At 35.9% G+C, this 22,605-nt stretch overlaps 1 non-coding gene across 1 annotated transcript; it reads left to right on the top strand.

Annotated features, from left to right (window-relative positions):
• The first annotated feature begins 7,117 nt into the window (after nt 1-7,117).
• Nucleotides 7,118-7,190, top strand: Trnad-auc (transfer RNA aspartic acid (anticodon AUC)). Its single transcript has one exon. It is a non-coding gene; the product is annotated as a tRNA-Asp (tRNA).
• Nucleotides 7,191-22,605: the final 15,415 nt, after the last annotated feature.

Here is a 22,605-nt window from a genome sequence, read left to right as displayed (position 1 = left end):
GGAGCAATATAAACTGATTTCAGCCCTAGATATACCTTATGTCATTGTATGTGCAAAGTTTCATTACAATCCAACACGTAGTATTAAAATGAGAAAGAAACTCCGTTTGTATGGGAAGGTGAAATTCGGCCGAGCTTGGCGGGGACTCTTATGGTCTCTCGTGTGGTCCTTTTAAGAAACTCACTTCGTTCGTTTCTTAAACCCACCCTCATATTTTAATGCCCAATTGTGTACAGTGACATACAACACAATACAATACAATTATATACATTTTCACAGATAAGAAATGTGTTGTAACAACATACATTACATACATACGAAAACATCGATAGGAAACCGGACTAATCCCAACGAGGCCTAGTTTACCCTCTGGGTTGGAAGGTCAGATGGCAGTCGCTTTCGTAAAAACTAGTGCCTACGCCAAATCTTGGGATTAGTTGTCAAGCGGACCCCAGGCTCCCATGAGCCGTGGCAAAATACCGGGACAACGCGAGGAAGAAGAAGAAGATGCAAAAAAAACTTGCTTGCTGAATTACTTGCTCATTTTCTACATATTTACTACTACTAATACAGAATGTTTATATCCACCTGCAATATTTTACGGGGTGAATATACATATAGTGAGTTGGTCCAATAGTAAAAGTTGATCAGTATGACCTATATATACACTATTCCTGTATGGACCCTGCTGCAAAATTCATCATGTGTTCCCAACTCAATTCTAACACTCCTTTCTCGAAGTCAAAAACTAATCAGACTTACCTCTTTCCCAAACTCTGATAAAAACTTCCAACCTTCCTTGCCGCTTATAATGGCCCCCAAAGACGTCAATAAATTATCATTAAGGGATCGCAGGCCGATTGTCTGAAGACTCATTTATCGGACAATGAGCCCCGAAAAATCAACCCAAAGGGGTAGGAAGTGAACTAATGACGGATAAAGTGGTACTGATTGGGGTGACAGGCAATTTAGGTAGTCTATTTGCTATGTGCATGACTGTCACGCAACCTAGCAGTCGCAAATCTAGGGGAAAACGTTAATTCACTACATCTTATAAAACTCCTCCAAAACTAAAAACTACTTAACGGATTTTCATACGACTTTCATCTATCAATAGAGTGATTCTTGAGGAAGGTGTAGTTATATTATTTCTTAAGGTTTTGTGTAAACTGGTTGAAATATAACGATGTTGTCGGAAAAAATCAGAATGGCAACACCCTTATTACCTAGACAATAGAGTACACAGCTGGGCGAATGGTTTGCCGCGCTCGCAGCGGTACGCGAACATATGTCCTGTAGTGAATAATTTACTTACTTGGACTTTATTGCCTAGGTAATAAGGGTGATGACCACCTTTATACAGCGTGTATTTTTGATAATATACACGGTGTATCACGATTCACGAGGAACCCGAAATATTTTAACCACGTATTTCTAAGGTCAAAAGAAGTAAACAATGTTATATTAGTATTACTTATATGAGTCTTAGTCAATATTGCCAAAAAAATGTTTTTAGTTTGATTTTTTGCATTGTTTTGAATGTATTTGAACATAAAAATCTAATGTTATTCGTAATGCGGTCATTTAAAATGATTTTTCACTTTGTTTCGTAAATCCTAGTTTTTGCTAAGTATTATTTGACACTTCTTTACATCAATAATGAGGGTATTTAGTTTAGACTACGTCCCATAGTAGCAACATCGCCATAAAATAGGCGTTTAGTACTAAGTAACAATATATTTTTTTTTCAATTTGCATTTGCTATGAAACTAGGTGAATTCCACAAAAGTAAGCATTAGTAAGTGCTATACTAAATTTAAGCATGCGCCTGTACTTACTTAATTTGGAAAAATAAGATTTAAAATATATGAAAATCAGGCCGAAAAGCTATGAAGACAGAAGATGTACCCTTATCCTGCCCCGGCCTTTGTTTGTTTGATATACACTTTCACCCCCTTAGGAGGAGTTCCAAATTCCCATTATATATATATTGTTTAGGTGTATGTCAAGTCCCCAATCCGCATTGGGCTAGCGTGGGGACTATAGCCCGAGCCCTCTCGCGCATGAGAGGAGGCCTGTGCCCAGCAGTGGGACGTATATAGGCTGAATTATTATTTCCTTTATTTATTTTTGGTCTTAGGCTAGGTCATTTATAATATGAATATAAAAGTAAAATATAAAAACACTCACAAAACAATACAAAATATATATAAACACATTATAAAAAACCTAACCTAGGGTGCCGCCAGCAGCGGGGCAGGGCCCAAGCTGCCGGTGGTCAGGGCCGCAGAGAGAGGAACCGGCGGACTATCCGCGCCGTGTCCAAGATCACCGCCTTCTGCATCTGACCCTTGATCCAACCACCTAGCGAGAGTCTCTCAAGGTGTTGGTCGAGACTCTTCGCTATGAGACCGTTCGCTGAAACGACTATCGGGACAATGATCGTCGAATCAACATCCCACATGGCGGTTATCTCGTGAGCCAAGTCTAGGTACTTACTGGACTTGTCCTTCTCGGCTTTCACGAGATTCTCATCATGGGGGATGGTGATGTCGACGAGCACGGCCCGGCGTTGCGATCGATCTATTATCACGATGTCAGGCTTATTGGCTACAATAGTCCTGTCGGTAATAATAGATCGATCCCAATAGAGCGTGGCACGACCATTTTCGAGAACTGACGCAGGTGAGTACTTGTAGTACGGTACTTCGCGGTCCACAAGGCCGTATAGAAGAGCAAGTTGCTGGTGAATAATCCTGGCTACGAGATTATGTCTGTGCAAGTACTCGCCGTTAGCAAGATGAGAACAACCGGAAATGATATGCCTGAGTGACTCTCCGGGACGGCGGCATGCCCGACAAATGTCGACCGTACCGTCCTTCAGGATATATTTCCGATAGTTGTTCGTCATCATCACTTCGTCCGCAATTGCACAGGCAAAACCTTCGGTTTCTCCGAAGAGGTCCCCGAATCGTAACCAGTTCACCGACGCGAGCAGGTCTACGTCGGGTCCCGTGAGGGCCTTGTAGAACCGCCCGTGTAGCACCTTACCCTCCCATGCCGCCTTGCGATCCGCAGTACTTAGTACCACAGGTTTGCGCCAGTTCTCGTTTGCCAAGGAGAGCGGCGTGAGGTTCCTATCTACTGCCACCACATCACGATGCATCCCACACTCGTTGTTAAGGAAATAATTCCTGAGATTGCACACCTCGCGGTTGTGGAGATCTTTGGCGTTTAGGAAGCCGCGACCTCCACACTTCCGTGAGATGTACAATCTCATAACTGACGAGCGTGGGTGTAGCATACGGTGTGTGGTTAGCAGTAGTCGGACCCTCCGATCCAGGGCGTCCAGCTCGGTCTGAGTCCACCTTAGTATGCCAAAGGAGTATGTGAGTAGGGGCATTACCCAGGCGTTGAAGGCGCGCACTTTGTTGCCTCCTGACAAAAGACTGTTAAGGATATATTAATTATTATTATTATTATATAATGTTTCAAATACTACTAAATAAATAGGACTACCTTCAACGTTTTTAGCCATTTACATATTGTTTTAGGAACGTTTCTTACTAACATACAAATAACGGAACTGTTAAAATATATATAAGATAAATGATAAAATAATCTCTAAGAAGCTAAGAAACCTATTTTCGATCCATGTATTTGATTACTAAAGTTAATTACATCAAGATTCTTAATTAACATCTGAACAATAAATAAAAAAACATGCCTAATTAGCCCAATACAAAGAAGAAATAAAAAACGGCGCACGATCACGGCCTATTTACTGCTAACCATCCCGAGTCCCAACTTCTTTTATTAAAACACGGAAATTTTAACAAGAAAATTTGAATAGCCTCTCGCCATCTGGCTTGAACTTCGCCCCTTAGGGGCGTCGATTTTTTTAGGGGTCCATTTACGAATATTTGGGGACCTTTAATGTTACTAATCTGCGGCGGTTTTCACATTAGTCGCGAATCATAACGCCGCCGCTCAGACGTGCGAGCGAGACATATATTTTCATTTTGATTTGTCCCGGGGTCAAATCCTGGTAAGGGCATTTATTTGTGTGATGAGCACGAATATTTGTTCCTGACCTGAGTCATGGCTGTATTCTATATTTATATATTATATATATCGTTAGTTGTTATTATACACCGTGTTTTTTTATTTCCGTTGATTTCAAGGGTGCATCCCTGAGCTTAAATTAAGTAACTTTCTCAAAGATACCGATATTCTAATAAACTCCATTTCGGATATAATCAATAACTAATTTTTATCTTATAAGGCCCTTACAAGCGTGTTCACTTGCCTTAGAGCCTGTTTACATGTTGATTAGTGTTTAGTACGAGTACATACATTTGCTACTAAACGTAAGTATTAACCCGGACGATCGATGTTCGAAATGTTATTAATATGTCACAGTTTTCAATTGTTTGGTTAGTTAAATGTAATGCCCGTGTTATAATAACGCTATATGCAACATTTAATTACTTTTTATAAAAATATAAATATATTTTTTTTATATATCCTTACTAGAACTTACAATATTACTATTAAGAATGTTCTTACAATATTTATAGTTTAAATTTTTTAATAATATTAAAACGAATTGCAGTATCTATAATAAACATAAAGGCGAATAGAAAATTCAACTTTAATGCACAAAGCGGTAAAAATTTTGCAAGAATCGGTGAAATATCAAAAATACTCCAAATTTTCTCTTTAAATGTCCCATAATTGATGTCGTTAACATAACCCATATTTTATTACTGCCTATTATTTAACTTGCAATGTACAGTCAGCGTCAAATACTTCGTAGCAGTCAAAGTGGCCAAATAGTTCGGTACACCATACTAAATATATGGTGTACCGAACTATTTGGCTACTTTGACTGCTACGAATTATTTGACGCTGACTGTACCTACGTATGTACGGGTCAAATCTTGCAAGACTAATTTGACCCACTTCCCGGTTTCCGATGAAGCTGAAAATTTGCATTTAGTTTAATGCTAATGGTATGGTATTAAACTTGGATAAAACTAATATTATCCACTTCCAGTTAAGAAACATGATTAAAACAAAATTAAATATAGTTCTTAACAACACCCAAATCCCTCAGGTTGATACAGTTAAATATCTTGGGTTCGAAATTGATGCCGGGCTGACTTGGGGTCCACATATCCAGTCGACCTGCGACAGGCTGGCTTCAGCCTGCTACGCACTGTCCAGGTTAGCACCCAGCCTAACTTCGGATAATCTCAAAAGAGCGTATTACGGATATTTCCATTCGATCCTTACACATGGTGTAGATCTCTGGGCCACAGCCGCTGAACGTGATAGGGTGTTTAGGATGCAAAAACGTGCTCTCCGCATTATCGACAGTGAACCCCTTGACCACCCAGACCGCTATTTAAAAAGCATAAAATATTAACTTTGCCCTGTATATTTGTACTGTCGGCTTGTACGTACGTCAGAGCAAATATGCATACGTATAAAACTAACGTACCTGTCACCGGCCGCCCCGCAGGATTCCCAAACTGGTTGCTCCGAGTTGCCGACTCGCTAAGTCGAGACGATCGTTTAGTGTAATCGGACCAACATTTTATAATTCACTCCCATCTACTTTAAAGGACTCGAAAACGGATTCAATTTTTAAAAAGAATCTTAAATTATTACTTATTGTACACGCATGCTACTTAATTCATGAGTTCATGTGTATAACCTCAACCAAAGATCATTGACCCAACACCGTGAAACGAAATATTTTTATTGTTTTCTATTACTGATTTGTTTTATTGAATCTATAATTATTAGTATACTATAGTAAAATTGTATTTTATTTTGACTTGTAAGATGTATCTTTATTTTACCAATAAAATTCTGTATTCTGACAATGCAATATTATAGTACCATCGAGCTGATCTGATGATGGAGACAGAAGGTGGCCATTGGAACTCTGTGATAAAATAACGCAACCTAATTGTGTTTGGGGTTTTAGAATTAGCTCGATGAGTATTAGTCGCCTGTCTAAAAAAAAAGTACAAGTCAGCGATAAAAGCTTGTAACCAAAATGAAATTTTTGCCAAAAACTTATTTTCAGAACAGAACCCTCCAAATTAACCCCCAACGAGCTTTTCCTCGTTTCTTAGAGAAAAATTACGACCACCTTATAACGTTGTTAGATATTGTAAGGGACGCCTAATGACAGTTTAAACGAGAGCGAGAGAGAGAGATATGGCACTCGTAACTCTTTCGTCGGTCAAGAATAATTTATTAGTTCGATTCGAGTTAGGATTCAATTCCTGGCTTTAAAAGGAAAGGGGAATAACGCTTCTCCATACAAACATAGTCCTCATTTTCCTCCCTGGATATTGACATAATAGAAGGTATGTTTATACAATTATGGTTAAGGTATGTTTGACTATATTAGCTATTTCCCTGTTTGACTTTTTTTATTTTTTCATTAATATAAGGTTAGGGGTGAAAAACAAATTCTATACATTTTTTTAATGCTCCTAGTTCTTATTATAATAAAACTGAGTTTTGTACTTTTGGTGGTGGGTTGTTATATTTATTTGCGTATTTATTTTTGCGGTGGGAGGGTGGGAACATTAATTGCATGTAAAAATACGCAAGTAAGTATATCGGGTTAGCACTGATTGACTAACACGTTATTTTCTCGCGGATTAGCAAAGTAATATTTCTTGCTTTAATTAGCATGGATTTCCGCAAAGTAACGCCTGATTCTATTAATTACGGTTATCTTCGCTAACGCTTCGGTCAATAATCTAAAAAAATCACACAAAGGGGTATGCCCCTTTGCTGTGGTTGATATACATCAAATTATTACACTTAAATCGACCGGGATATAAACCGTGATTACCTTTCATATTGTTTTGATGTTACCCGTGAACAAGATGCATGTAACTGCGTCGAAATATCGGGAGCTCAATCAAAACAATATAAAAGGTAATTATTAACAAGCAGAAACGTTTGCGAATGATGCTATTAAGATTAGAATAAATTCTTAAACGTAAACGTAATTACGTTCTTACGGTAGATGTCGCTAGGGTCCCCTAGACCCATATGGTGGAAAAATTTGCTGCTTATGGATGAGGTCTTGGTGGCTCAGATGGCAGAGCGCTGGAGTATCGATCCAGAGGCCGTGAGTTCAAGTCTCACCCAAGACAGTAATTTTTCCACTTTGAAATTTATTCTAAGTTTAATATAAAAGGTAATCACGGTTTATATCCCGATCGATTTAAGTTTAGTGGAACCAACCGTGAATCATTCAAAATTGTTACATCAAATTATGTCAAAATATTTTGTGTATATGACAAAGTAAAACTTGCTGTAATATTAGAATATAAACACTTGCTGGGGCAGCTGGACAGGTATAGGAGACCATCCCACCTCCGGACCTTAACCAATGAACCATACTTTAAAATAACTAAAAGTAACAATGAATATGGGAAAAGGCTCTGGCCAACATACCTGCCTAATATCCTGAACAGCTTACCCAAACAAGTAGTAGAAACTTTAGAAAAGCATCCTGATAAAATAAAGAGTATACTTAAGAAAGCACTGATTAAATGAATTAATTTTTGTTACAAATAGTATTATAATAACATGTAAACACTAACTGCCAACAGGACTAATCATATACTTAGTTAAGGCTAAACTTAGTTAACAAAATCTCCAAATATAGATATTATAACTGAGTGCTGACTGTACCTCAACAAAAACTGAAATAAACAGATTAAATTTAAATTTTTTTTTTTATATAGAGAGGAAAATGGGGACTACGTTTGTATGGAAAGGCGGTTACCGGCCGTCGGGCACTTTCGTCTTAAAAGCTTGTTTTTCGGTCCAGTGGTGGCATTACTTAAGCAAACCTTCGGAACTTAACTTTGTAAGTGCCAGAAAAGCAGGGTTACCGCCGAGCTTCTTGCCGGTCCCATATTGGGATACCCTCCTCCAATTGAGGGGAGGACCTAAAACTTCAGTGGTGTAGGGTCAGAGCCGGTGTAGCTTTATTTGACATTGATAATTGCATTGTAACATGCCTACTTGAAAAATAAATTATCTTTTCATCACACTTGCTCGAAATAGATCTTATTTCATACAGGACAAAGGCATGTATTGTTGAAAAAAAAGCTATAACTCCCGAAGGAATTATAGCTTTTTTTTATCGTGTCACTAATTCATACGTACAGTCAGCGTCAAATACTTTGTAGCAGTCAAAGTGGCCAAATAAGTTCGGTACACTATACTAAATATATGGTGTACCGAACTATTTGGCCACTTTGGTTGCTATAAAGTATTTGACGCTGACTGTACCAAGTAGGTAAAAATGAGTTTTACTTTTAAAATACTGACGTTTATAATTTATTTTTATTGTTTATGTTAATAATATATTTAATTTGATTAATTTAATAGTCCGTACCATTATCTATAAAAACGGTCACCCATCCAAGTACTGACCCCGCCCGACGTTGCTTAACTTCGGTGATTGGATGAGAACCTCGAGATTGGAAAGAAATATTTATTTTATTCTGTTTTAGTATTTGTTGTTATAGCGACAACAGAAATACATAATCTGTAGAAATTTCAACTGGCTAACTATCACAGTTCATACAGCCTGGTGACAGATGGACGGACAGACGGACAGCGGAGTCTCAGTAATAGGGTCCGGTTTGACCGTTTGGGTACGGAACCCTAAAAACGGCCTAGTGGGTAGTGATTAGTGACCCTGCCTATGAAGCCGATGGTTCTGGGTTCGCATCCCGGTAAAGGCATTTATTTGTGTGATGAGTACAGATATTTGTTCTTGAGTCATGAATGTTTTCTATGTATTTTAGTATTTGTATATTATATATATCGTTGTCTGAGTACCCACAAGACAAGTCTTTTTGAACTTACCGTAGGACTATTTTATTTTAGTATATGGAAAACCAACAGCGCTATATATATCTAGAACTTCCAATAGAATTACAGAGCCAATTACAGGTTCTCACTTATAGAAATACAATAAATTATAAAAAGTTTTTGCCCATCTTAATTTACACATACAAGTTCCTACAGCATAAGAACTAACAGTATATATATATATGATTCATTTTTACAAAAATAAATTAAAAAATAAGAAAAAAGTAGTTGAATCCTGTAGGTACATATTCAATAATGCACCGAGCCCTGTCCTGCGCCAGAATTATTGTCACCCATGAAGTGTCTAATTTATTTATTTTTTATTACTGCTATGCTGTCATTATATATTATGTCGATATCACAATTTATAGAAACTTTATTTAAACTCATGCCTACCCTGCATATGAAAAAAAAAGACAATTTGTGTAAGAATTTCCTTATAATATTTATTTAATCTGAATCGCTCTCTTACACAAATCTGGACTCTGGACATAATCACACCTTGATTCAACCATCATAAATAAGTAACCAACGATCGCTCAACCCTCCCAGCCAACTTCAGATCAAAACTTTAATGCTACAATTAATTCCAACCTTCACAATAAGAAAAGGTCATTCAAGTCAAATTACCTAAACGATAACTACTTACCAACTTACCCCTTCACTTCAACACCACCTTATTTTAAGGTACACAAGACTTATTTTCGATTAAATAAGTTTCTACTTAAGATGGTTCATGCGTTAATCGGTCTATTATTAAGTAGGTGAAACGCCAGATGTTCGGAATAGTCTAATTAAAGATTTTTGGAGATAATTTAATTTGCATTTATAACTTTTGTTGGGTCGGAGTTCAAGAGGCCTGATTTTCTGCTCAATAATGATATATATTACTGCGACTTTCCTGTGTCAATTTTCATCGTAAAACAGGTAGGTACTTATAATTTAGGTTTTTTAACCAGGGATTTTAAAACCGGTTTTATTTAATACCTGTAAAAAGATTGTCAAACTATTACCGCTATAAAAAGAATACCTATATTGCGAAGGCCCTCAAGTAACAAGATGGGAAGACGAAATTATTCGTACAGTGGGACCACTCTGGACAAGGGTGGCAAGAGAGAGAAGATACTGGAAGGAGTTGGAGGAGGCCTTTGCCGACAGGCACACTGAACTAAGAGACTTCATATGATAATTCAAGACTATCAAAAAGAACAATCATGTTCAGAACAAAGGGCTATATAATAATAATAAAATAATATTGCGAATAGGTATTGTTTTTAATTTCGCTTTTGTTTTTACCTCTATATATAGACTATTTACAATATTAAATACCTTTATTCAATACCGCTATTCATTGCACTGAAAGGTAAGATGTCAATCAGACACTACTATATCACAACAAATAAGTGTAATATTGTAATGTCACGCGATAACATTCTGCATAGCTGGTTGAAGTGTCTATTATTATTGTGTCCTTCATTTTATTCGAAAAAGAAAAGTCTAGCTAAAGTACTAAGTACGAAATATTTTGACAATTTAGCAATACGGAAAAGCGATATTCGAAGAAATAAATAAAGAAGTGTATTGACATTGACATGTATTACCGGTAATGGTGTTTAAGGGTAACATGTAAAATACAGGTATTGTTGTCTAATGGAAAAATCGCTAATAGACATGAATACCGTTATTGATTGTACCGGTAATCACAACTATAACCGGTTATACCTAATTTAAAACCGGTAGTCAGAATACCGGTTACGATCCCTGTTTTTAACCGATTTCAATTTCATAGGAGGAGGGTCTGTATTCGGTTGTGACTATTTCTTAACATTACATTTTGTTCGTGGACTAATTAACTAACTGATATAACGCACAGTAAAATTATGAGTGATTATTAAATATTAGTATCTGGGGGCACGGCAGTGCCCCCACCAAGTCGAGCAAAAAAGCATCACGGCCGTACCATCCTTTTCTCGAAGCAATTCAGACCATTTTGACCCCCTGTAACTTCGTTGTGGATAAAACTAGAAGACTGAAATTTTCAGTAACCATGCAGGCATTGTAAAGACACAGTATATTTCAAATTTCATTCAATTTGAACCAGTATTTTAAGAATTATAACGGGTCAAATTTCTTAATTTTGTCACTCACTGACTCACCGATCATCAAAATTCTAAGGCACTTCTAGCAGACCTAGAAGCTTCAAATTTGGAATATAAGTAGTGTTTGGTGTATGAATCAAGGAAAAACTAAAAAATCTAGAAAAGACCGCAAAGAAAATTAAGCCCATACAGCCAAGTCTTCAGTTAAATTTTTCAATTTTGGCTTTATTCGTAACGATGTTTTATTTATGTTTTACGGCAGTTATTATTATTGCGTGCGAAGCCGCGGGTTTAAGCTAGTCCCATATAAATATAGGCGCATGGTAGTGCCCCTGCCAAATCGAGCAAAAAATGGGTATTCCCGTCATGAAAAAAAGTTCATAAGTCAGAGAGAGGTCTTTAAGAAAATTCGTTGCTGGTAGATATACATATATACAATAAGTAGAAGGTACCGAAAAGGAAAAAAGTAGAACTGTCTACAAAATACAAAAAGAAATGAGATCCCATCAAAAACAATACTTGTCAAAAAAACCAAGTCTCGCAACTCAGTTGTTCTGCGGTAAAAAGTTGTGAGATCCATGTAATACCAAGTCGGTTATTAATTTATTCAGTCTCTACTTAAGCGACTTTCTGTCTTAATACGTCCAGTCTCTAAGACCACGATCGTGGTCCATAACAATTGAAAATCAATTGTGTCTGGAATCTCCGTACTCGAAGCATTAAGTTGTTACGTAATAATTAACAGCATCTTATAGTGACGCATATCAATATTAAAATTCTTTAATGTTTTATATAAATATATTGAGACTTGGCCATCGCACTAAATAATTGAATTTACATGTGTTTTCAGGCGATTGAATTTACACGTGTTTTCAGGCGATGGCCAAGTCTCAATATATTTATATAAAACATTAAAGAATTTTAATATTGATATGCGTCACTATAAGATGCTGTTAATTGTTACGTAACAACTTAATGCTTTGAGTACGGAGATTCCAGACACAATTGATTTTCAATTGTTATGGACCACGATCGTGGTCTTAGAGACTGGACGTATTAAGACAGAAAGTCGCTTAAGTAGAGACTGAATAAATTAAATACCGACTTGGTATTACATGGATCTCACAACTTTTTACCGCAGAACAACTGAGTTGCGAGACTTGGTTTTTTTGACAAGTATTGTTTTTGATGGGATGTATCTTACAAGAAAATAAGAAATAGTTGATAACTGATAATGAATAATTACTTAAGGAGTTGATTGCCTATGGAATGACGAGTTGGCATTATCAACAAATGTCTAAATGTGTGTTATTATAACAATAAACTTAAAAAAACCTACTATAAAAAGGATAAAATAAAATATTATCCCTTTTATATGCACTAGCAACTGATATGCTTGAAGGCGTTGCCAAGCCAAATCTTAAAAGCGTCAACACTCAACACCAAGGCTCGGAAACCGGTTAAATTTCCAAACCGTTATCATGTACTTGGCGCAAAACCTTTTAATTTCGGTTTCGTTCGTAAAATCGTTATTTTTAAACCGGAGAACATTTCCATAAAGTTCTTGTCAGGTTAACCGGTTTAGAACAATAAAAACCGGTTTTTCCTATGTCGGTGTCTTTAGTTTACGCGGCACACCACCCGGCCGTCTCGTCGCTCGTCGAATAAACCGGTTTATTAAGGTTACAACAAAGTTCTTAAAAATGTTCGCGTTTTTATGAAAGTTCGGAGTAAAGCCGAAATAAACCGGCATTCACCGCTATTTTTAAAACCGGTTCCGATTCTTGCTCAACACACTGTCGAACCGACAGCTGACTCTGGGTTATAAACACGAAAATCGAGATTGGTTAATTTCGAGCAAAGAAACTCACGGTAATCCCTTAAAATCAAGCAATTCGTCTGGTCGTTTGCCACCTGTATCATAAAAAAGAGAAAAAAGAACATCAAAGAGTTAAAAATTCCGTTATGTACTTATTAATAGTAGCACCAAACAGTGAATGTAAAAGTTAGCAAAGAGCTGTCCGAAGTAGACCGACCAAGCTGGGGGATCATCGTGTCCGACAGACGGACAGACTAACCCCCGCGTAATAACTTTACAACTAAACTAACTTTTTAGGGTTCAGCAAGCGGCGGAATTTTATATAGACGAAGCTTTTATCACATGTTCTACTTCAAAAAAATTTTATATAGACGAAGCTTTTATCACATGTTCTACTTCAAAAACAGTCCATATGACTGACACTCGTCTGACACGTATCACTTCTCACTAAGTACATTTTCTCAACCCGCAACAATCTTATACCTTTAAATGAGCAATTCTTGTATTAGTAGTTTTGGTAGGAACTCGTGTGTTTTGAGTCTGAATTTGAAGAACTCGACTCGTTTTTACGAACTCGGCACTTAAAAACTTCCGAGTCTTTTAACTCTCGAGGCGAGTCATTTATTGAGTCTTTTTTATGAGAGCTCAAAAGGACTCGAGCCTCCGAGTAAAGACTCCGTCAACAATTTCAGAGGTTTAATCTAAATAAAAGTAAAGAAATTTTTCGTTATTGTATTATTTGTGTGCTATTAATACTAAAGGATAAAGCATTTGGAAATTTTCAAACAAAAAATTGAGAGTTCTTTGAAAAGAACTAAAGTCCCTACAAAAGACTCGATTCTCTAACAAGTTGAAAAGACTCGAGTCTCTAACAAGTTGAAAAAAGCCTAAACTCTCTAACAAGTTGAAAAGAACTCGAGTTTAAACTTAATATGTGAGTCGAGTTTCAAAGCAGAGAACTCAAAGCACTCGAGTCTTAACCAACACTATCTTGTATGTATAGGTATACATATAAGATACATTTTATGGATTTCAGAAATTTGCTATATGGGGGTTTTCGGGGGCGAAAATTCGATCTAGCTAGGTCTTATCTCTGAGAAAACACGCATTTATTCGTTTTTATATGTTTCACCCAGATATCACACAGTTGTCCGCTATTAAAAAAGTAAAGTAAAGTATAAGTAAATGTGATTGGTCAGTAATAGTTATAGTTGGCTAAAATAAAATACTGTATGTTTTAAGAATTTGTTTAAAAAAATGCAACGTTATTATGTAGTTAATTGTTTTATAAGTCTTACAAATTTAATGTTATAAAATGTAATGTCCCATAGTTCTTATGACGTTCCCAATATCATACATGGACAACGCTATGTACTCTATAATTGTCGTATTATATCAGGTGAAGTACTTTAAGATTATTGTGATGTAACATATGTAATATATACGATGTGGTTGTACTTAATAAATAAATAAAAATAAAATGTAGGTAATCGTTTTTAAAGTTAATGGTAGCAGTGAAATAGATACATAAGAACTTTTTTCGAGACTATTACAGAAGCCCACCGACATCACACAAAATGCAGAATATCACCCTTAGTATGTAGAATCAATGTATATAATAATCACGAAAGTTTTGAATTATATATGTGTAAAAACTATAAGATCACGCAAAATTGCATATAGAAACTTAAAAAAATATTGACCACTGAAGTCACGTAAAACGAGAATCATCCTTAAGTACGTAAAATCAATATTTATATTTAATCACCGCAAAGACGGCACTGTGTCTACATCTGGGGCATCGGTGGCAATTTCCGATACAGCTTTGTGTGTTTGAAGTATTAAATTTGTAAATGTATAAGTATGAACGTATCAGCAAAATTATAAATCTTATAAAAGGTCTTTGTTTTTAAATGTATAAATCAAGTCGCATATTGAGACTAAGACGATAAGACTAACCACCGAAGTCACTCAATATTGCTTAAGCCAGACAAACGTTTACCACCGTTGTCACGCAAACGTGTTTGATTCCGGATCCCTTTGTTTCACGGATCCCTTTATTGAAAGTCATCATGTAATGATAGTCAGATTATCATTAGTCATAACTCTGAAACAGATTACTTTTCAGGATTTTCGTAAGGTTATCCTATAAATAAGCTAGGTTAGGTTAGTTTTGTTTCATGCCAATCCTAAAAAGTTACGCGTTTCTGAGAAAAACCAAATGACGACTAATGAAAATGCGGAAAAACAATACATTATGACTTAAAACTTTATGGGAAACAATAGAGACCCGTTTGATTCGCAAAAATATAGACCACCGAAATCATCAAATGTTGTAGAGTCGTCCTTAAGTACGTAGAATCAATATGTCTATTTAATCACCGCAATGGCGGCGTTGTGTCCACTTCCGGGGCACCGACGGCAATTTCCGATACAGCTTTGTACTCAAAACTCTTCAATTATGTACGTTATTGGCCAAGATTTGGGTTCATCCAGTAAAGCCCACGGATTTGCGAAGTAATATCCGCTTTTTTGGAATGTTTTTATTCAATATTTGAAGGTTAAAAGTCAGGGTAGGATTTACGTGGGAAGTTTTATATACCATTTTAGGAACGGAGCAGAAAATACAAACTAATAGTCTGTGCGGAAAGAGAAGAGTTGTGGAATATATGGAGCCCAATACATTCCACGACTCTTTTCCTTCCGAACAGACTATATTACTAGTGGCTCTGTCAGCTGTGTCAAACCTCGCGAGCATAGCTTAAAACTCAATAAATTCCAAAAAATAAAAAAACAGAATCGACAGAAAATGAAGTTTGTTGCTGTTAGTACGTAGGTCACTTAACTAGATAAGTTTTGCAATAGACAAATATGAAACAATGAGGTGGCCTATCGCATATATTTTATAAAACTATATTTCCATAAACAATGTTTGGCCGGAAGGCCTTTTTTATTTTTGAATTTACTTATTAAAAAATAGATTTTAACTTTGAAAACCTCGCCGTGGGCTAAGGACGATTCACGCATATTCTACAACATTTTAATTTCATACAAAGTTAAGATTTCTTAATAAGTAAATTTAAAAAGAAAGTAAATGTTTTCCGGCCAATCATTGTCTATGAACATATAGTTTTAAAAAGTATATGTGATAGGCCACCCCTTTGTTTTATATTTGTCTATTGCAGAATGTAGTAACCTATGTATATATTATTTTAATTGGAGTATCTATCCAGAGGCCGTGAGTTCAAGTCTCACCCAAGACAGTAATTTTTCCACTTTTAAATTTTTATTATTTATCGCTATATTGCTTGTTTTAAGTTACTTATTCTGTTTTTGTTTTGTTTAATGCCTGTACCTACTACTGTTTCTGTTTAGCCTCATGGTTGACTGGTAGAGAATGCCTTTAGGCATTAAGTTCGCCATTTGTACTATTTGCTATATTGTGCAATTTTTTTTAAATAAATAAATCATCGAATCCGCTCACAAAGTTTTACGAAAATCGGTTAAGTATTGCGACGTGTAGAGGAGAACATACGGACATACGAAAGCATTTTTGCCCAAGCTGTCGCTAACGGCCAATAAATGTGAAACATTTTTAGTCTGGCTACCTTTTTAACGTTTTACAATTACACTACTTAATCTATAAAACTATAGAATAACGTAACGAATCATGAGACATTAGGAACACCTTTGGAGTATTTTGGTATAAAACTGCTGTAAGATTTCAACCGCTTTGCGCGATAAAAGTTGTATGTCATATTCGTATTTTATGTTTTTAATGCAAACAAATTAAAACTATGTTTTTTCTTCTCCAGTCATGAACAGCACGGCACCATTTGGTGAAGTTACTTCTAAATACATCTAGTTACAAACGAACGGATATAAAAAATTGCAAAAATAATTGTTAGTCTGTCTTAGTGGACTGATTAATTTTTTTGACATTTCTAGGGGCGAAGTAAGACTGTAATAGTTAAGGCGAGAAAAAGAGAATTTGTGGAGTGAAGTCAAAGTCAAAAGACTGAAACCTACACATGTGAAGCTACGGAAATATCTAGTATTAAATAATCTAGATTATCTTGTAGGTACAGTCAGCATCAAAAGTAGCGGATCAAATAAGGTTTCATAAGTATCTACCATTCTGTAACAGCTTAACAAAAAGTGATGTATTTAATATAGAGCAACAAAGACTGTAAAAGATATACTTTCGAGCGTGAATTTTAGAAATTTATATATATTTGGAAAAGTTATCCGGAATATCAGATACTTTTGGCGCGTTGTTTCATCCGTTACTTTTGATGCTGACTGTACTTCAAAATTCTAAAAGTTATTCGGAAAGTAAGCTTCAAGGGTTTTTTTAACCCCCGAGGCATAAAGTTGGGTGTTATACGTTTGACGCCAATGTCTATGTATCTATCTGTGGCATCGTAGCTCTCAAACGGATGGACCGATTCCAATGCGGTTTCTTTACGTGAAAGCGGTAGTTCTTAGCTATGTTTGATAAAAATAGATAAAGCAGTTTGAAAAGTATCAGCTCTTTTCCAAAATCCTGGTGGGGTGGTTTTATTTTATTTAATAGTTTTACGTCGACTATTCTGGCCTAATGGGTAGCGACACTAATGACCCTGCGTATGAAGCCGATGGGCCCGGGTTCGAATCCCGGTAATTTTTTTGCGTGATGAACACAGATATTTGTACCTGAGTCATGGTTGTTTTCTATGTATATAAGTATGTATTTATCTATACATATACATATAAATATCGTCGTCGCTAGGTAGATTTGTGTAAGATTGTACCCAAATATTGATTTTTTTAGTTATTAATAATCTTGATTTTTTTTGTTTTTTTTTTTGACGCGTTTAATATTTTATTTCGAAAAAAATAATAATGTCTTAACATCTAAAGTTTAATAATCTAGATTGACTTATATTCTAATTATATTACCTACTTATCATTTATGGCTTCCTCTGAGGTCTCCATCTTAAGATCTTCTTAAAATATCAAATGTCGTCTTTCCTGACTCAGAACAAGATGTCCTAAGCTGTCCACTAATTTACATTAACTGAGACTTAATGCCAAAATTACTTCCAAATTAAAGCAAAATTTTAATCAACAAACCCTTGCGTCCATTTTCCTTAAGGCCTGTTCACACTGCATGAAAACTTTTTGCTAAATTATCGCATTATTTTTGTTGTTTTTTCTTGAATTTTCGGTCTTATTTAGGGTTCTATACCTCGAAAGGAAAAACGGAACCCTTATAGGATCACTTTGTTGTCCGTCCGTCCGTCTATTTGTCTGTCAAGACCCTTTTTCTCGGGAACGCGTGGATATATCAAGCTGGAATTTATAACAAATACTCAGGTCTACTGTCTCTTGGAGCTGTGAAAAAATCAAACTTCTAAGCCAACGCAATCAAAAGATACAACCGTTTATGCCGTAAATTTTCGACACTCTCACGGGAATCAAAACCTACAGGGTACTTCCCGTGAACTCAGAATCTTGAAATTTGGTACGAAGCAACGTCTTATAGCACAGACAAAGGAAAAATTGCGAAAACCGTAAACTTTTAGTTAAATCATATAATAATATATACGAACAGCTTTGGAACCAATACGGAACCCTCAGTGCGCGAGTACGACTCGCACTTGGCCGGATCTTTTTACAAGCTTTTATTTATTTTACTTTCACCTGACCGTGGTCTGTTTGTAATCAAATCTTGCAAGTTAAATTTGATCCACTTCCCGGTTTCCAATTGAGCTGAAAATTTGCATACATATGTAAGTCGGGTGACAATGCAATATTATGGTACCATCGAGCTGATCTGATGATCGAGACAAGAGGTGGACATAGGAACTCTGTGATAAAACAACGCAACCTAATTTTGTTTGGGGGTTTTAGAATTGGCTCGATGAGTATTAGTTACCTGTGGAAAGAAAAGTACAGTCAGCGATAAAAGCTTCTACCAAAAATGAAATTTTTGCCAAAAACTTATTTACTTTTCCAATGCCAAGGAAGTTTCGGAGCATCGTGAATTTTAACGCTCACATATATGTCAACCAAAGAATTGGTTTAGCACTTAGGTTATGAAATAGTGTGGGAAAATACACAATAGACTTGTCAAATATTATTTATAACTCCCTAGGGAGCTATAGCTTTTTTTACAATCTATAACTCCCTAGGGAACAATATAGGCCTTTGTCCTTTAGTACACCTGCATGAAATAAGATCTTTTTCAAGCAAGTGTGATGAAAATTTATTTAATGTTCTACAATACTACAATGCCGTGCACAACCAACCTTACTTCCAGCATTAAGTAATCTGCCTTTTGACAGGCCTCTTAAAATACCCGCATAAACAGGCGTAATGGCGGACATAACCTCGTTACGATAGAAGAGATTAAAAGCTAAGTGCTCGCAGATAATTGGTGAATGACGAAAACATCTCGTCGGCTTACTGCAAATATATACCTAAGATCTAGCGATGCCAGCGATGGCCAGTACCCCTAGTGTAAATTTGATCGACATCATAACGTGACGAACGCGTTTGCGTTAAGTCTCATTTTGTATAGGATTTTGAGTTTCCAAAACGTCCCGCTTGGCGCGCTCTTTCTAAATCCAATACAAAATGAGACTAAACGCAAACGCGTACGTCACGTTTCGAAATCGAATTTATTTACACTAGGGGTACAGTTAAGACGTTACTGTCAGTACGTTCGTTGACACTGTTAACTAACAGTAAGTAGACCTTATTACCAAAAGCATAAAGTCCACCGAAGGTCAGTTAAGGGTGTTGCTGTAACATTATCAGATTTGTCGGCTTCGCGGGGATTGTCCTGGATTTGGGTCGAAACTAATTGACGACTTCTGAAGAAAATGAACAAAAACGATGCAATTGAATGTTTGAGGCGGATTTTTGTTATAGTACTTTATGTGACTGCTACATAATTAAAGGCATTAAAGTTTAGGTGTGGGTTTATGAAACGAGCTGAAAGCGAATCTTTATATAATAAATAAATATTATAGGACATTATTACACAAATTGACTAAGTCCCACAGTAAGCTCAATAAGGCTTGTGTTAAGGGTACTTAGACAACGATATATATAATATATAAATATTTATAAATACTTAAATACATAGATAACACCCATGACTGCCCTTACCAGGATTTGAACCCGGGGCCATCGGCTTCATAGGCAGGGTCACTACCCACTAGGCCAGACCGGTCGTCAATTCTATGATTTATATGATAGGTAAAATTAATTTTAAATCATCGATTCAGTAATGAAAGTAATTCAAGAGGTCGCATCTGCGTCCTTCCTACTCTCCATTAAGTTAATCGACTTAAAATCTTAAAGGATGGCTAGTGACAGGCATTTGACGCTGTCACGTCCATCTCGAAGCGGATTCCATAATTACTAGTATTACTACCTAATATTTTACGATAGCTAGCCATTTAAGAATAAATTATAATCTGAACTTTTCGCCCAAAAATATTAATAGTAATAATTTATTTATTTAACTGCATAAACATTTTAGAACGCACATTAATGTCTTTTTCTTAGGCGATAGACAGAAAGTAAGCGATTTTTACGTGTCTTTTTATTGAAAAACACTTCTGAAAAATAAGTCACTGCAAATATGTACCAATTATAAAACATTTACGATCGTTTACATTATTTTGCGTTCATAAGTAATAGTTACTGATGAAACGTTTTCATCACACTTGCTCGAAAAAGATCTTATTTCATGCAGGAGTACTGAAGGACAAAGGCCTATATTGTTCCCGCGAGAGTTATGGATTGTGAAAAAAGCTATAACTCCCTAGGGAGTTCTAGCTTTTTCTTTTAATTCTGTCAGTAATTCATACGAACCATGTAAGTTTACTTTTAAAATAATGACGTTTATAATTTAATATTTTTGTTTATGTTTAAAATTATTTAATTAGATTAATTTAAACGGCTGTCCGTTTAAAATATTTTTTACATAATTTCCAATCGTGGCTGAATGCCGAATAGGTCTGTGCCTTCGATGCCTCTGTCAAGAAAATACAAAATGGCGGCCGAATGTTTGATATGTCACCGTATTTAAGGATTATTTGGCTTAAAATTTAGTGTTTTCTTCACAAGTGTGATGAAAAACATTGTGTGTAACTCCGGGGATAAGAATATTTCAAACTCGGGTCTTTAATTCCCTCCAGCCTGTAGCTGTCGGGTATTATCACCCACGTATCCAAAATTTCACTTACAGTCGTTGCACAATTTACTATTTTCAATAAAAAAGACATGCCAAGATATATATAAGATATACCTTTTTTTCTAATGCTAAATAACGAACTATAAGTATTTAAACAAACAAAACGGTCCTGGCATTATTTTTCAGAGGTTACTTTTTTTACCGCGACGTCACGAACTTCGCGTTAAAAATTTAAAAAATAATCTATAACCGAGTAGAAAGAAACTGAAACCGAGAGAAATTTTTGTACATATTCCAAAATGTATTTTGAACTTTTATTATGTAACTAAGGGTTCCAAATTCAAAAACAAAACAATTGCTTCTGGGTCTCAGGAGGATAAGTTACTTATAGTTACAAAGTTACATACATCCTTACTATAGGTAAGTAAGTGCCACGTATGGCTGATTTGATTTATTTAGAATTTTTCCTACTCCTCTACTGTTATCTGTCATTTATGCATTCATTAACACGAATATAAGAACATACATAAAAGGTTTCAAGAAAAATATATATTGTCTTTTCCTCATAAAAGCTCTTGTGCTTTAAATCGCTATAACGTTACTGCGATTAATGGCTACCAACCTAACAAAACCAAAACGAATACAGTTTTAAACTAAGTGCATTGCTGCCAACTTACAAAATATTCATTTGGTTGCATAGTAAAAATAATTACTTCATAAGTCAGAAACACGCATCTGACACCCGTAATATAGCAACACCCATAGACTACGAAGACCGCTTAGCGTTGCTTGTTAGTCTCCGTAGGCTACGGTGGCCAAAATTGAGAAAAAACTGTCCAAAAATTTAATTTTGCAAGTAGCAAGTACCAGGGCCTCATGAGTTACGAGGTGTCGCTGACCGGCCGGCCGCGGCCCGGGGCGGGCTGGGCGCGTAACAATGTATGCTCGCGCGTCTTGGCTATATTACTTTTGCTTTGTTTACCTAAATTAAGATTTATTTTCGTTGACTCGTAGGAAAAATATTGTATGCAACGTTGTATAAGTAGGTCAAAAAATGCTCGTGGCGTATTCCTTTACAATGTTCGCCTACGCCTTCGGCTCCGGCTCACATTGTGACTCACGCCACTCGCCTTTTTTGACCCTTCTTATACAACTGTTGCATAAAATACTATAAACTTTCAAGTATATTATGAAAGAACAGTATTACATATTTAGCCTTAAATACAACAATGTACTCAAAAAATAAACTTTCTAAAGATGTTTTACGTTTTTGTGAATCAACATAGATAGCTTATTAATTATTGTTATATTTATCGTACAATTTTATCATTACACCTATACTCGTAATTTTATTATTACTTTTTTAACAGCGCATAGGCGCCCGTTAGCTGCTGTACTCGTAAAATTGTATCTTATTTGTCTAGAGTTAAAAAAAAAACATTCTACAATAGCTTAAAAAACAATTACTTTAATACAATGCTTATAAAAACGTGTAGTGAATAGGTATATCAAGGTTTGCCTTTGTCATCCTTTTGTCGTTCAACAAAGCATGCTTCAGCCTGCTGCTA

Source organism: Cydia pomonella, chromosome 2 (genome assembly GCF_033807575.1).
Source record: "Cydia pomonella isolate Wapato2018A chromosome 2, ilCydPomo1, whole genome shotgun sequence".
In the NCBI taxonomy this organism is placed as follows: Eukaryota; Metazoa; Arthropoda; class Insecta; order Lepidoptera; family Tortricidae; genus Cydia; species Cydia pomonella.
The sequence above is the reverse complement of the archived record's forward strand: the minus strand, read 5'-3'. Positions and strand labels throughout refer to the sequence as shown.